The 14,777-nt window shown below is 41.6% G+C and overlaps 1 long non-coding RNA gene across 2 annotated transcripts in view; it reads right to left on the bottom strand.

Moving 5' to 3' along the window:
* LOC128420815 (uncharacterized) overlaps positions 1 to 14,777 on the bottom strand; it is a 51,548-nt gene that overhangs the window by 29,450 nt on the left and 7,321 nt on the right. For both annotated transcript variants that reach the window (XR_008332134.1, XR_008332135.1), the window contains exon 2: positions 6,706 to 6,788. This is a non-coding gene — a long non-coding RNA (uncharacterized LOC128420815). The remainder of the gene's footprint in view (positions 1 to 6,705; positions 6,789 to 14,777) is intronic.

Below are 14,777 nucleotides of genomic sequence, written 5' to 3'. Positions count from 1 at the left end.
AGTGGTGGAGTTTAAAGTCCTGCAAATTAGCAAATGAATGCTTATGTCAATAAGCAAAAGGAAAAAGGAAAAAAAGGGGGAGTACCACTAGTTTGTTTAAACAGATTATTAAAAGAAAGCGTCTTGGCAATATGCAGAAAATGTGTTGTTGTTGCTGCTTTTCTTCCTATTCTTTAGTAAAGAACAGCTACAGTTTTTACTTAAGACGCTTGTCCTCATGTGATCTTGAACATAGATGACATATTTCCAGGGCTGAAACCTAAGAAGCATCCACTGGCTGTTCTTGGGAACATGCTTGCTATTTAAGAGGCTGAATCCAACAAGTTAACAACAGGTCCCATCCTGTACCCACCTAAAGGTGCAAGAGGACCAGAAGCCTAAAACGGCCCTGCCATTAGCGTTCCATCGCATTTCCAGAAGAATCTGGATATGTGGGTGCAGAGTGCCGCTATTTTGTTTTCCTCCTATGTTTATGGTATTTCAAAGTGTCATCTCATGTTTCTGTGACCCAGCAGAGCATGCCGCAGTGGGGATGCTGTGTAGGACATGACCCTGGGAGGGAAAGGAACAAGGCATCTCAGCATGGAAGGGGTGAGGAGGCACAAGGCAAGAAGTCAAGTCTCTCAGAAAAAGCATCATCACATCAAGTTAATGCCTGGTGAGGCGGGAGCCCTGCTGCTTTTGTGTACTTCTCTAAAGAAAGACAGGAAGCCCAGAGAATTATGTGCCACAAGAGACTCTTAATTAAGCAGCAGAACAGGATATTGCTGAATAAGGAGGTGCTAATTAGATATGGCTCACCAAAGCAAAGCTGGGAAGCAGTGCTGTTGTGTTCTGCAGCAGCAGGGCAAGGAAAACTGCTATTGTACCTCAGGGACTAATTGGCTTACTGTGGCACAAGCTTTCCTAGACAACTGCCTGCTTCAACAGTTAAAAGGAACTGCAGATGTAAGCAACCTAAGGACCGTGGGTTGATTTCAGGTGGTTTTTCCAGCCCCCTTGTAAAATGGCCACCCTACCACTTTCTCTGAGGTAATAGTGGTGTGTTATCATATGGGATGCGGGTGGCGCTGTGGTCTAAACCACAGAAAGCACTGTTTAAAAGCACATCAAAGTGCAAGTAGATAAACAAGTACTGCTCCGTCAGAAAGGTAAAAGGCGTTTCTGTGCGCTGCTCTGGTTCGCCAAAGGTGGCTTGTCATGCTGGCCACATGACCCAGAAGCTGTCTGCGGACAAATGCCGGCTCCCTCGGCCTATAAAGCGAGATCAGCACGCAACCCCAGAGTCAACCGCGACTGGACCTAACCGTCAGGGGTACCTTTACCTATCATATGGCAGCAGGGAGAGAATGAAGCAATACAGAGAAAAGCCTTTGCAGGTCCTGGGACCCACATTGCCAACCACTGAAGAAAGGGACTAAAAAGGTAAAGTGTACGGAACGTGGTTAATGTTGACAGTTACTGGTATAACACAAGGAGTTATATGCTGGCAGTAGCTTGCCCTCACCTAGCCAGGGCCAAACCAACAAGGCTGGGAGGCTGCCTGCTCATGATGGGGTTACACTTCCTCTGAAGGACATAGCTTGTGGGTACTCCTGGACAGAGTTGTCAACTTGAATAAAATATGGGGGCGGGGGAGAGGTAAGCCCATCCTGCATAATTGATCACATGATGCGACACATGCACACCATTTGAATGGCAATGCCCATTAATGTTTTTGTGGGCAGGCCCCTCAAATATTTTATGGGTGGGGGCCAAAGGGTCCTCAGCCCCTAGGAGTTGGCTCCTATGCTCCTGGATCCTCTGCTGTCGCTTGAGGCTCAGATGGCCTCAGCTTCAGCTGATGGCCCAGCTACACTCCTATCTGGACAGATAGGGATAGGGACAGATAGCCCAATTTCTGTAGTTTATTATCCAGTAAGCTCTAGGTTGGATTACTGCAACATGTTAAATGCAGGGCTCCTCTGAAGATGGTTTAGCTGGTCAGAGTTCGGCGGCCAGGTTGCTCACTGGGCCAAAACTGTTTGAACATATTACACCAATCCTGGCCTGACTGCACTTGCTGCTAATCATTTTCTGGGCCAAATTCAAAGCGCTTGTGTTGACCTATAAAGCCTTAAATGGCTCAGGACCTCAAGGACAGCCTCTCCCCATATAAACCATCCCATACTCTGTGTTCATCACTTTCTTCATGTGCCTCCTCCTTGTGAGGTCTGGAGGGTGGCAACACGAGAACAGGCCTGCTCTGTAGTGGCTCCCCATTTGCGGAATACTCTCCCCAGGGAGGTTTGCCTGGCGCCTTCATTATATATATATTTTAGGTGCCAGGTGGAAACGTTCCTCTTCAACCAGGCCCTTGGCTGATTAATATTCTACAGCCTTTAAAATGTGTTTGTCGGAAGGGGGAGTGTTTATTGTTTTGCTGCTTTGTTTTAATTATTTGCTTGTTTTTATCCTGTGTTTTATTTATGTGAAATGCCCTGAGATCTCAAGATGAAGGGCAGTATATAAATCAATCAATCAATCAATCAATCAATCAATCAATCAAATAAGGCTAGTTCCACATACAGAGCATTGCAGAAATCCAACCTTGAGGTTACCAGCATGTGTTCAAGCTATCCCAGTTCAGAAACAGCATGCAACCACAAAATATACTGCTGAGATATAGCTTAGTATACGGACCCCCTTCCTCATGCTTTGCCATGGAAGTTCCAGCAAGTCGGCCACCTTCTGGTATTATTTTGGTATTGCAGGTGAGTGCTAGGGCAATCCGTTTTCTCAAAAACCTGACCAAAATACCCACACATTTACGATGATTCCTATTTAGGAACAACGATCCAATTTTTCTGGTACCTGTTCTTGGTAAAACACTGTCTCAATTTTTCTCAGGGAGGCAGAGTTTGTGCAGGCCTCTTACCGCACTGCATCTGCCAGTCTTTGGTGTTCAGCTGTCCTTCCTCAGGTCTCTCGAAGGCACATTACCGATTGCGGGGCAAATGCACCTTGACTGTAGTGCATATACATAGGAACGCCTGCACCTAAGCACTAAGACATCACAGGCTGCCATTCCAACATAGCAGTTTCATTTTAACTATTAAATATAATCCAGTGGTACCTCTGGTTACGAACTTAATTCGTTCCGGAGGTCTGTTCTTAACCTGAAACCATTCTTAACCTGAGGTACCACTTTAGCTAATGGGGCCTCCCACTGCTGCCAGCACGTGATTTCTCTTCTTATCCTGAGGTAAAGTTCTTAACCCGAGGCACTACTTCCGGGTTAGTGGAGTCTGTAACCTGAAGTGTTTGTAACCTGAGGTGTTTGTAACCCAAGGTACCACTGTATAGGAAGCAGAAGGGTATGTTGTGGCTGGCCGCTGCAGTAAAAAAGAATGCAAGGAGACAGCCGATGTGGCTCCCTCCACTGGGCCACCTGCTCCTCTACCTAATGGGAGGGCTGGCCCTTTCCCCACCACCCTCAAACTCTGACAAGTGTAACTTTTCACATATTCAGGTGGGGGCTTGTTTTACTGACAGCCTATGAGCTTCCACAGCTAAGCGATGCTGAACCACGGCGTGGGCTGGGCCTGGTTGCCTTGACAGAAGCAGAAGCGCAGCTGCTTCCGTGCTTTGCTATGTCACATGCTATAAGTGGACAATGGCACTCAGGGTGGGCAAAGTTTCTATTAATTAAAAAATTTCAGGAGATAAATAAAGAAATGGGAGGGTGGGGGAAGAAAAAGGTGATCGAAACTGAACACAGTATATATGTATATACCGGTAAGTAATGCTATTATTCCAGCAAGCATACAATTATTAACGAGTCATTATAATTTTTTCATAAATGCATTCCAAGGATCGTTATATCTATCCATGCATCTAAAAGCAACCTGTTCACATGTTGCAAGAGTTGTCATATCTTCTATTCATTGATCAAAGGGGGGGGGGCGGGTGTAGTGTTCTCTTTCTAGTGAGTCAATATCAATCTTTTGGCAGAAGTAAGGGCACGAAAAGTCTATCTACGATGACCGACTGTCAAACCCCACATAATTGGTATGTGGTTTAGGATAATATTATCATTTGACGATTTTAATTCCCCAAAAGTAGTATTTATACATCCTAATGCTTTTATCCAAAAATGTGTAAGTGTTGGATGTTGCATAAACATATGTTTCAAAGAAGCAAAATGTGGGCAAAGATGATGACCTCATTGACCAGGGGCTGCTAACATGGGACTGACAGGCTCCCTGGACAGCTTGAAATATGGATTCCTTTTGATGGCTTATGCTCAGACATACACTAGCAGGAATCAAAATATTTGCTAATGTTAAGGTCAAATGATTTGGCATGAGAGAAGGCCAGCTCCCAACTGCAGCACTTTTAATAGACCTACTATATTTGGAGACTGGTTGGGCAGGCTGAAATTTCTGTAGCTCAGATTACTCTGTAAGAAGCCAACGGTAAGAAATATATTCCATATTGTCTGAAGGTCCTTCATACTTACACTTTGGAAGAACTCAAAAGAATCAATCTGAGAAAATGTATGCTAAAAGAGCCAGATTCCCCCGTTTATTTGGGATGGAAATATCAAAAGGTGCCATCCTTTGCACATTTGCTTGGGTGTAAGCCCCACAGGACTCACTCTGACATATGTATGAGTCAATTAGGCCGCCCAAATAAGTAAAATAATTTCCTAGCAGCATAGAATAACCACTTCAAAACTGAGGGGATGGGAATCATGTTTCGTGTCTAAACGAGATTTTGCTAAACTGAATTCATTACCCCGGTTATTGTTTTGGGTTTTTGTAGTTGCTCAGAAAACATGGCCATCGTTACAATAAATGCATAGAATCATTTTGCAATGCACGTTAATTTGACATCTTGTACCCTTTTTAAAAGCCAAGTGTAGGACACTGATCGATAACGCACACCCACAAAACACATCACACCCTCGCGCAATATGGATTCAACTTTCCTATATATGAACATAATAACATGAGGAGAGCCTGCTGGACCAAGCCAATGTTCTAGCATCATGTTCTCACATGAGCCAGCCAAATGCCTGTGAGAAGCACACAAGCAGGACTTGAGTGCAGCAGCACTCTCCCCTCCTATGGTTCCAGCAAGTGTATTCTGTAAGCAGGCCGCCTTGATAGACTTTAAACTGCCAACTTAAGTATTCCACAGAACTGTATGCCCGAGAGGGTTAAAGAAGAAGCACTGCGCCCTCTGCAGGCTTAGACAAAGAACTGGTTTCTTTTCATCAATATTTTATCATGCTTATAAAAGAACTTGGCTTTAAAGGTGCTATTTTAGTTTCCTTTGTTAAAAATATGCCTCTTTTCCTCAAAGCTCCCATATTTGTTTGTTTATTCTGATTTTTTAAAAAATATTATGAATACAACAGAAAAAGCAATTTAAATTTAAAATAGTAATAATAACAATAATTTTAAAACAGCAGCAGCAGCAACAACAATAAACCATCACCAGCTGACATTAAAAATGAGAATATTCTATCAATCCTGATTTCAGTGTATAAAGTAATGCGCACTATCCAAATATCTGAACAGGTATTTCAACAAAAGTGAGATTAAAAACCGCGTGTTCATACGTAAAAATGCCCCTTACCGTATATATTAAAATATTTCTGGCTAGGCAGAGCTCTAGCTATGTGTTTAAACAGTCCTTTTGTTTCCCCCACACACCCCTCTGCAAGCCACTGAGTTGAAGTTGATAAATTGTCAGAGTTAAATGTATAAATTAAAGATTCAGGTATGCACATGGAGTATCTATTGTTTCGAGTTGTTAGACAGCCAATGTATAGGTTTTTAATTTCCCATGAAAACGTGTGCATTGAAAGGGAGGCTCAAATTCTTGCCTGCCCCTCATAAATATATATTTGAATTGTGGAGGGAATGGACAAGGAAAAAAACAGCACTTCTCATTTATTAGCAGGGAAAGGACTGGACAGATAGCATGGCCCGCTTTTCTGTTCAGGCCTGACTTTCTAACCTAGGTCTACAGCTGCTGTGACCGGGGTCAAGTGATATGTCACTCTGTCAGATCACACAGAGAGGCAGTGGCTCTTCCCGGATTAGAACTCAGCCACATGGCCCCTCTGAAAAGATTTCTAAGAAGTGCCAGAGCTGACTGTCCACTGCTTAAACCTTATGCTAAAAGGTTTTAGACATCTCAGTCAAAAGGTATTGTAAATATGGGGACAAAGCGTGTAAATTCTTAACTGTGGGACCTTCATAGGAGAGAGCCAGACTTCTGATCTTCGATAATTAAACTGGGTAATAAAAGCTATACTATGGAAATATGAGTTCAGTTTTATACTGGTCCACAAGTGCCAAAATGTTTGTTGCTGATGAGCTCAGATATGTCACCTTTGCAGTAACAGTTTTGTCTTAAAAGCAGGTGGTTATGATGTGGCATTATAACCGAATCCAGATTTGCTTCTCCAACCTTTTGTCATCGTGATGCAACTCCCCATATCCACCTCCACCCCATTTTATTGTATACAACGCTAGGTTTCTTATTCCTTTGGACATCCGTTAATTATGGTGTCTTACAAAAACTCCACACCTAGAAATAGTGAAGGGGCTACAAGTCTAGGAAGTCCATGGCTCAAAACTCACCGCCAGCAGGAGGTCCAGCTTTGGCAGTCTTATTTCTGCAAAATGAAGGTGATAAATACTGACTTACTTTACAGAGCTGTCGAAAGGATTACTGGGGAGAGTCCAGCTCAGGTCCAGCTAGGAGGCTCCTCAGAGACATCTGGTTGCCCACTGTGAAAACAGGATACTGAACCAGAATAGGTCATTGGCTTGATCCAAAATGACTGCTATTTTCCAATAGTTTCACTGTCCTTCTCTCTTTTAAAAGGCTTGGTTTGTGGTGATTTGCATGTGAACTGGCAAAGTGATTTTGACTAGCCTGGTAAGAAACAATGATGGTCTGTGAGGCAACTGTGACATGGAAGGTGAATCCCTATCCCTGTCCCCCCCTGAATTTCTTGCTTGAACTGCTACCATCACCTGCCCTGCATAGCTGGAGCCCTTAACAAATTCCACAAATTAGCAGTTTGCGAGAGGGATCAAGAGACTGGATTTGTCCTTCCTCAGTTCCTTCTCTCCCTGATCAGTGGGACTGCACTATGCGTTGGCTACTTCCCCCTCCACCACTACATGATCTGCAGTGTGGTTATTTCCACCCATTCCTTTCCTTTTGTCTTTGGTATTTGTGTGGCTTTAAAAAAACAACATGCTGGCCACATGACCTGGAAGCTGTCTGTGGACAAATGCTGGCTCCCTTGGCCTATAGAGTGAGATGAGCGCCGCAACCCCAGAGTCGTCCACGACTGGACCTAACAGTCAGGGGTACCTTTACCTTTGAAAAAACAAACCAATTTTTGTTTCAGTGCTAAAGTGCAAGTGCAAGTGCAGTTGTAATAATAATCATCATCCCTTTTTTTTTTTTTTTTTTTGCTTGGCTTATATTTCTGTCACGTGGTTAAGGTTTTAAATGATAATTTTAGGTTATATTTTAGTGATCAAGATTTAATATATATTTTTAACTGCCGCTATATCTGAATTGTCTCTGTTATAACCAATCGCAATTCAATGCATTCCTGTTGTGTTTCATGATTTTCCTGATATTGTAAGTGAGCCAGAACTGGTATGTGACCGTAATAATAAATTCTATTTCTGTCACATGAGGTTTGGGCCTCATGTGGTTCACACATGGGAGTGGGCAACTGAAGCACATTGGGGTGGGATGAATTCTGTCACAGCCTCTATTTCTGTTCATACCAGGAAATAATTAGTGAAAGAGACATCAGCTAGCATCTCGCAAGCTATCTCTGCTTGCATCCAGAGAAAGCAAGATACACAAAAATGAGGCTATTATGAGGGCCAGAGAGAGAGCAGATTAGGCCCTTAGGCCTCTGGCCATATCCATACCCTACGTCTAAAGCACCATTATACGACTTTAACAGTCATGGCTTCCCCCACAGAACTGTGGGAACCGTTGCTTGTTAAGGGGACAAAGCTACAATTTCCAAAGTGATTTAACAACCAATCTCCCTTCCCAAGGAACTCTAGCAATTGTAGCTCTGTGAGGGAAATAGGGGGTTTCTAATAACTTTCAGCACCCTTAGAAAAGTACAGTTCCCAGGAGTCTTTGGGGGAAGATAGGACTGCTATAGTATAATGGTGTTTTAATTGTATGGTGCGAATGTGGCCTACTCTAAAGTGCCACATACCTGCCATTTACTACAATGATTAATATTCTTTTTATTAGTATCACATAGCTTCCAACACTCCTCAGATGAAAACAGGGACACCCTATTTCATCATCATCATCATCATCATCATCATCATCATCACCCTGCCCACCTGACTGGGTTGCCCCAGCCACTCTGGGCAGCTTCCAACATATATAAAAATATAATTAAACATTAAACATTTCCCGTATACAGGGCTCCCTTCAGATGGCTTGGGGGGTCAGATAACTCCATACCCTCCAACATTTCTCTGATGAAAAAAGGGACGTCCTAAGGGAAAGCGGGACATTCTGGGATCAAATCAGAAACTGGAACAGCTTCTGTAAATCCAGGACTGTCCCTGGAAAATAGGGACACTTGGAGGGCCTGGTATCATCCACAAGCCATTCCTATACCAGATTCACCAGAATGTGCTAAATGAGCACAAGATCAAGTATACCATGAGAGTCACAATTAGCCCAAAGGAGAGACTCCTAGCATTTCATTAAAGAGGCTTAAGTAATCTTTGTTTTAAATCAGCGCTCATGGGAACATAAAAACTTCATTGCCTGCAGTGTACATTCAGTTTATCTCCTGAATTCTAAATTCTGCATTAACAGCAGTCATGTAAAAGTGTTAGAGAGATTCAAATTAGTTTTTGGGTGTCTCTTTTGAAAACATTCTCACATCTAGTGACAAAATCCAGCTAGAAATTCCCCAGATCCCTTCCTTTCTTTTGCTGGAAGGCGTGATCAGTGTTGGCATCTGATTGCTGGGTGCATCTCATTGGATCAGGGCCTTTGAGGTTATGTTAGATGATATGAAGTTTCAACCTTGATCAGTTTTTTGCACAAGGAAACCATTGAGTGATGTAACATTTAGTCATTGAGTGATGTTACATTTACTTAATTGCTGTGTAGTCTGCCATAGAAAAACTGAAGTTGGTACTTGTGCTTTGATGTATATATTCCTTTCTATGTATCACATAGATTCATTAGGTGCTTTAGATAGGGTCCTATCTCTCAGTCACAATAATCCCATTGATAAAGTGGGAATAGTAACACTATTCACTGTCTCATATGGGATATTGAGGAAATGACAGGGAAATGTTTTTTATCTTCACTGAGTTTGGGGGATAGGGCTGGCTGTAGATAAAAATTAATTAATGATCAAAGGAGTCAATGTCATCCCAAAGCAAAAGTTTATAATAGCATTGAAGTAACAAGATCTTCATTGGGGAAATGTTGGACTGAAAATTTCAGAGTCGTTATGGTTCCATTGGAATCAGGACTAACCAGTAACCATTCTTAGCGAAGCATATAGATATAAATATTAGATAATAAATATAGACAAAGAAAGAAAGATATAAGACAAATGTGTAAAAGCACCCATATCAGAAAAATAACTTGCACAGTAAAAGAAAGGCAAATAAAATGTATAGACAATTAACGTGCGAAGCCTTTTGCAATATATGTTGCTTGAGAAACCAACAATTCCATGGAGACCAGAAAGCATTTGACACATTTTGACCCCAAAGGCGGCATTCCAAATCTTTTCAATAGTGTCCTATGAGAAGCAGCTTGTATGACTTGGACCAAACTAACTTTTAAACTGTTACCTAAGTGGCAAACATGAATAATTGCAGACCTTGTCTGTTTTTCTTAAATCAGAAATACCTAGGATAGAGATGTTCTTTAAGTTTGTTGCAGGGTCTACTCAAGCACATGCTTAGGCAACTGTGAGCAGGACCTGGTTTCTTAACTGCAAAATTGCCCGTTTATTCACAGACCTGACATTTCCTTTTCCCAATGTTGGACTTGGATGACAGCAGGCACTTCATTGTTTGTTTGTTATTTTTAATAGTGGATTATTGTCATAAAGCCTACATAGAAGTACTTTCTGTCCTAAGTCTATGGTTTTATTCCCACCTGCCACATTTATTTCCCACTACAGTAATTTCTTCTACTGGCTATGTATCTGCACCCAATATTTGCATCATAGCTGTTGTTAAAGTAGGTTGTTTTCTAACCATGGTTTACTAGGCAAAACTGTTAATATTTAGCACTTCAGCCTCCAAGAGTGTTGTCTGAACATACACATTTTCAATTTCAAGGCAGTTATGTGTAGTGAGAAACTAGCCAAGCCAGCATAGGAGCACATCGAGCTTGGGCACCCAGCAGCAAGCATGCCTTGCGTTGCCAAAGAAAATAAGAAAAGGCTGAGCATTAGACAGACAGACAGAATAAATGTGCTTTTTCTCATGCAAAAGGATAAAAAAAAATTAGATGCAAACTTTACATTTAAAACTGCATTGTTCCCCTTTTAATCTGGCCACCATCCGAGTGGTGATCTGGATGTTAGAGAAGAGATGAATGGGAGACATTGGCAGGGATTGGAGCTTGCGGGTGAATGTGGAAATGTAGAATGGATGTTTCTTTTTTCTGGCTTTGAGTTGACTGTTGTTTCTGTCTGTTTTTGAGAACTGATCCAAGGGACAGGGAAGTCAGTGTGGGCGCCTCTAAGGAAGGCCCTCCTCTACAGCTGCAGCTCAGCGGATTAGGAAGCTTCATCCACAAGGCAACATTACACAAGTAGCCTTTGAACAAAAGTCATAGATACTATTAATGATATGGTAATCCTTAATCGAGCTACCTCCCAGTAGTGATTATACTGACATGGGAAGAATATCTAAGTCGTAAAAGCAGCCCATAACAACACTGTGCTATTGTTCGCCCCAAGCTTGACCACGACTAACTTTTACCAGCATCTCTAACGTCACCTTTCTCTCCCCCCCCCCCACCATCACCACCCTGATCCTACTTATTTTTAAGATGGGCTTTTTTTTCTCCCCCCCCCCCAAGTTCCCACACACATTTTGTACCGTCTCAAAATTCACACTGCCAAACGCGTCAAGCGATCATTTCCATCCGAGACCAAAGACCACACAAAGGTTAGTTCTGTAGGTCCCAGTGAAGATGTTTTAATTGGCTGACAAAAGGCACAGTGGATCATTTGACTTGTAAATCCTCTCTCTCTCTCTCTCTCTCTCTCTCTCTCTCTCTCTCTGAGATAACACAGCCGGAATTAGACAAGTCTGGTGTTCACTGTAGTGCTGCACCCAATATTCTCCAGCAAATATTTTTTGACATGAAATGAAGGGCTTCAGGAGGCTACAGCCAATATGTTTCTGGACCCATTGTTTGCATTTTTCTGCACCTGTTCATAACCAATTTGAAGCCCCTCTTGGTTGCTACTACAGTATCAATTCTCCTCCCACCCAAATACATTCTCTTTTTCTGAGACGCCAATCCCAGTGATCCCCTTCTGGAGTTTAAAGTTATCTGGAGAGTACCTCTTACAGATACTCCTACATGCTGAGGTAGAAGAGTGGGGACCAGAGATCAGGTGACACCCATATTTGGAATGTCCTCCTTTGGCCTATATAGCTTATTGCTACTCCTTTGAATTTTGCAGTGTCATCCTATACCTTTCTACCCAGAAGTAAATCCTGCTGAGTTCAATGTGATCTTGGTCCCAGATAAATGCATATAGGATTACAACCTTAGACTCCAGGTAAAGAGAGTTTTCTTTGGCCAGGGCTTTTGAATTTTTTTGTTGCTTTCTGCTCGTATTGTAATACTAATAATTTAAATGTGTTGCTGCTTTTGAATTTGTGCCGCTCCACCCATTCTCAAAACCAAAATCTTTGGAGAAAAATAAATATTTGTGGAGAGAGTTAAATCTGCCCTTGTAGAAACCAGCTTTGCCACAATTCCACAGAAGCATTTCAGTCCTACACTTTCTAAATGTGGCATCAATGTGAGTGCATGCAACTAGGAATATTCAGTGTTGCTTAAATAAATGAAGAAAAATGAGAGAAGGCTGCCCGGGAACCATATGATGACCTGTACCAGGATAACACTGGGACAGGCTGCGCAATTGATTTGTCGATTGCTAAGTCAGTGTTTCAGTTCTGCCATATGAATCCAAGTTTTGGCATTTACATAAAATACCTTCACCAGTCACAGCCTCTGCATCCTAATGATAAATACAGTAATGGAATGCTTTATTTGGCTTTTAAGTTCCATGTTAAACCAATATTGTTGGCTATTTTATTTTGAAAAGTAAAACTTTTGAAAAAACACAAAAATCTAATGGTGCATGGATACCAGAAGAATCCTCAAGTTAGTTTCGTCCCCATAAAAGGTTAAGACACATTCAATCACTAGTAGTTTGTGATAGAGCTATGATGGATAAGTCTTATCAAATGGGGAGTGGAACATAAACCTAACCCATTGCAAACATTATGGGTTTGTATGTGTGCAGACACAATATCCACGACTCTTGTTTTTACAAGCATTTAAAAGCTTCAAGGGAAATCGAGAAAGAATGAATTCTCATTCACTCAGAACTCTGGACTTATCTCCTAGGGAAGACTCAATATGCACACCCTTCCCCAACATATAACCTGCCAATTATAACAGAACCAACACTAGGAATGCAGATCTAAGCAGTCAGACACAGAAACACCTTCAATAAAAAAGCTTCACTAAAAAAGTATGTCTTACAAACCTTTTGAAAAAGTTGTTCACTTGTCACACTTACAAACATATTCCCAGTTCAAACAAGAACGTTTTCACACATGAGATTAAGAACCACCAGATTTGAGCCACTTTCATATTCTTTCTGCCATCTGTGAGTATTTTCAAAGCATGAGAAGTTGGAATAAAAATTGCAAGTGCCTTGTAGCCCGTATAGGTTTTACCTCCATGGTAAGGACCAAATTTAAGCCTAGGTTGATTCAACTCTCAAATCTGAAAACGCTTGAGCTCTTGTGTGTGAAAATGCCCTGAATGTCAAACTTTGTTCAGTACTTAAACACCAATTAAGCTGTCACTGAATGAGGCAAATTGCATTTCCTGAAAATATTAAATGCTATAAAATGCAACACAGCCAGATAGCCTGAACCTGCTCTCGTGGATTATTGCAAAGCTTCTCTAGCAAACAGAAATTGATTGACATATGACAAATTCAAAAAGTCGAGGCTGTAAATTGTGAATCAAACATGGGTATGAACTGGGGAAATTTGACATTTCCATCTTCATCAAGGGGGATTCTGTCAAGTAGAAGCTCAAACTCTTCATCAGTAATCTGCACGCCAAACTTGGAACAAACAGCAGTTCGCTGCAGTCACTCATGGAGTTCACATTTGGGTCAGCGGAACCTACAATACCCCAAGCATATGGCTGCCATTAACTCTTTGTTACAGCTTCGGTCCCCAAGATCAAGAGCAGCACGTGAATATCAGAGGTTAATCGGGGTTTTGATCGCTTCAACTTTCTCTGAGAAAGAAATTCTGCCACAGAAATCCCTCCATTGGTGGTGCACAGAAATAGAAATACCAGCATACTGAGCGATGTGTGATTGTCCCCTTTGAAAAGTTATTCATTACACTAAAACACTGGTATCGCTGAAACTAGTTAACTCTGAAAAGGCCTTTTCTTTGGACTGTTTAGCATGAAAGAAAATGTAGAGAAAATGTGAGAGGGTTTCTTTTTTCTTCTTTTTTTCCGAGGTTGCAAAAGGCTTCTTACTGCCTTTTCGCAAAGCATTTTCATAATGGCCTTCGATACATTTTGCATACAAATATTTTTAAAGCGCCTGTGTTTATTCACAGGCAAGAAAGTGTTTTCATAAAAACATAATCCATGAAATACCGGCATAAATAGGAATGACTTCAGCGATAATAATGAACAAGGCATTCATTCTCCATTTTGCAGAGCTGATAAGGCAGGGCTGGCTTCTGGAGAGCTGGGGAGAACAGGCTTCCTTTGGGGCAAGCCAATGAAAGGGTTTACTTGTGCAATGTGGATTTGTTGTTTTGGTCCCACCATTGGCCTTTCCCTGCTGCTCCATATAAATCAACAACCGGAATAAACTTCCTTTCATATGCATGACATTTAAAACATAAAGTCACAAAAGGAACTTCTTCATTTTTTGTTTGTCCTTGTTTACAACCATCTGCCCAGATTGCTTCCCCCCATAGCTGTCAACGTTTCCCTTTTTAAAAGGGAAATTCCCTTATTCCGAATAGGATTCCTCGCAAGAAAAGGGGAAAGTTGACAGCTATGCTTCCCCCCCCCCCATCAAGTCTATTAAACAGTTAGGAGGAGATAAACAGTTGCTTCATCTATGTGCTGTTTCCACGAATTGGCTATGCTTATTTATTTGATTGGTTTCACAGATTTCTAAACTGCTTCTAAACTCTCAAACTGTTGTACAATGAGATGAAATGAGATAACACACAAAAGATGCAGGACCTTTCCAGTTGGCCATTTTATTAATGATTTGTGATCATGATGGTATCAGAGCAATTATACATGATCCTGCTATTAATGCTGTATCAGCTTGCAAAGGTTTTAGGGTGTGCATACTGCTTTGTTTCTAATCAGTACATGTCCCTTAACTTCCTTGCGGAAATCATGTAAGTTGTTGTAACACAAATAACATTGAG

This window comes from Podarcis raffonei, chromosome 9, assembly GCF_027172205.1.
Source record: "Podarcis raffonei isolate rPodRaf1 chromosome 9, rPodRaf1.pri, whole genome shotgun sequence".
Classification (NCBI taxonomy): domain Eukaryota; kingdom Metazoa; phylum Chordata; class Lepidosauria; order Squamata; family Lacertidae; genus Podarcis; species Podarcis raffonei.
Note: the sequence above shows the minus strand (reverse complement) of the source record. Positions and strands in the feature narration are given on the sequence as shown.